This window comes from Arachis duranensis, chromosome 6 (genome assembly GCF_000817695.3).
Source record: "Arachis duranensis cultivar V14167 chromosome 6, aradu.V14167.gnm2.J7QH, whole genome shotgun sequence".
NCBI classification, from domain to species: domain Eukaryota; kingdom Viridiplantae; phylum Streptophyta; class Magnoliopsida; order Fabales; family Fabaceae; genus Arachis; species Arachis duranensis.
In genome coordinates, this window is record NC_029777.3 from 63,219,818 (window position 1) to 63,222,332 (window position 2,515).

Genomic DNA, 2,515 nt, shown 5'->3' on the forward strand with positions numbered 1-2,515 from the left:
ATTTAATGACTGTGACGAGCTTCAAACTCCTGAAGGCTGGGCGTGATGACAAACGCAAAAGAATCAAGGGATTCTATTCCAACCTGATTGAGAACTGACAGATGATTAGCCGTGCTGTGACAGAGCATAGAACCATTTTCACTGAGAGGATGGGATGTAGCCATTGACAACGGTGATGCCCTACATACAGCTTGCCATGGAAAGGAGTAAGAAGGATTGGATGAATGTAATAAGAAAGTAGAGATTCAAGAGGAGCACAGCATCTCCAAACGCCTATCTGAAATTCCCACTATTGATTTACATAAGTATTTCTATCCCTTTTATTTTCTATTTATTATTAATTTTCGAACTCATCATAAACCAATTTAAGCTGCCTAACTGAGATTTACAAGGTGACCATAGCTTGCTTTATACCAACAATCTCTGTGGGATCGACCCTTACTCACGTAAGGTATTACTTGGATGACCCAGTACACTTGCTGGTTAAGTTGAACGGAGGTATGATCACACCAGGGATTATTAAGACCCCAATTTATCACACCATGATCTCTTTGGGGTATTTTTGATTTCATACAAATACAAAGAGACCAACTTTGAGGATCACAATTTCGTCCACCAAGTTTTTGGCGCCGTTGCCGGGGATTGTTCGAGTATGGACAACTGACGATTCATCTTGTTGCTCAGATTAGGTAATTTTCATTTCAAAAATCTTTTTCAAAATTTTTCTTTTCTTTTTCGTTTTTCCAAAAATATTTTCGAAAAAAAAATTAATAAAAATACAAAAAATCATAAAATCATAAAAACCAAAAATATTTTGTGTTTCTTGTTTGAGTCTTGAGTCAATTTTTAAGTTTGGTGTCAATTGCATGTTTTTAAAAATTTATGCATTATTTTCGAAAATCCCATGCATTCATAGTGTTCTTCATGATCTTCAAGTTGTTCTTGATAAGTCCTCTTGTTTGATCTTGATGTTTTCTTGTTTTGTGTTGTTTGTTGTTTTTCATATGCATTTTTCGTTTGTTAGAGTCCATGCATTAAAGATTTCTAAGTTTGGTGTCTTGCATGTTTTCAATACATTAAAAATTTTTCAAAATTATGTTCTTGATGTTCATCATGATCTTCAAAGTGTTCTTGGTGTTCATCTTGACATTCATAGTGTTCTTGCATGCATCTTGTGTTTTGATCCAAAAATTTCATGTTTTGGGTCATTTTTGTGTTTTTCTCTCTCATCATAAAAAAAATTCAAAAATAAAAAAATATCTTTTCCTTTTTTCTCTCCAAATTTTCGAAAATTTGAGTTGACTTAGTCAAAAATTTTTAAAATTAGTTGTTTCTTACAAGTCAAGTCAAATTTTCAATTTTAAAAATCTTATCTTTTCAAAATCTTTTTCAAAAATTATATCTTTTTCATTTTTTTCTATTTTTTCAAAAATTTCAAAAATCTTTTTTCAAAATATTTTCAAAACCTCTTTCTTATCTTTACATCTAATTTTCGAAAATTAGCTAACAATTAATGTGATTGGTTCAAAAATTTGAAGTTTGTTACTTTCTTGTTAAGAAAGGTTCAATCTTTAAGTTCTATAATCTTATCTTGTAGTTTCTTGTTAGTTAAGTCATTGTAAAAATTAGATCTTTTTATCTTTTATCTTATCTTTTTCAAAAATTGATTTCAAAATATCTTATCTAACCTCTTATCTTCTTATCTTTTCAAAATTTGATTTTTAATATCTTTTTCAATCAACTAACTAACTTTTTGTTTATTTCTTATCTTTTTCAAAACCAACTAACTACCTATCCCTCTCTAATTTTGGAAAATACTTCTCTCTTTTTCAAAAATTCTTTTTTGTTTTAAATTTTAATTTTACTCTTATCTTATCTCTAATTTTCGAAAATTACTAACCTTTTTTTAAAATTATTTTCAAAATTCTCCATCTCTTTTCTTATTCTATTTAATTATTTATTTACTAATACCTCTCTTCACCTCTCTTCATCTAAGGATCCGAACCCAATCTATCCCTTGAGTTTGGATTCTTCTTCACTCTTCTCCCCTTTCTTCTTCTACTAACATAAAGGAATCTCTATACTGTGACATAGAGGATTCCTCTTCTTTTCTTGTTTTCTTCTATTTCATATGAGCAGGAACAAGGAAAAAGGCACTCTTGTTGAAATTGATCCAGAACCTGAAAGGACTCTGAAGAGAAAATTAAGCGCCGCCTCAAAGTCCTTTCAGGTTCAGGATTAAAATCTATAAGAGGTTACTTGTTCCTGTTCCTGCTCATAAACTAATAAAAAACAAGAAAAGTGGGAGTCTTGGTGCACGAATCCCCCATACTTCGTACAACTATACCAGCAAGTGCACTTGGTCGTCCAAGTAATACCTGAGCGAGTCAGGGTCGATCCCGCGAGGATTTAACAACTTTGAGCTGAAACCTCAGCTAGTTGCCTTAATGCAACAAAACTGCAAGTTTTATGGACTTCCATCTGAAGATCCTTACCAGTTTTTAACTGAGTTCTT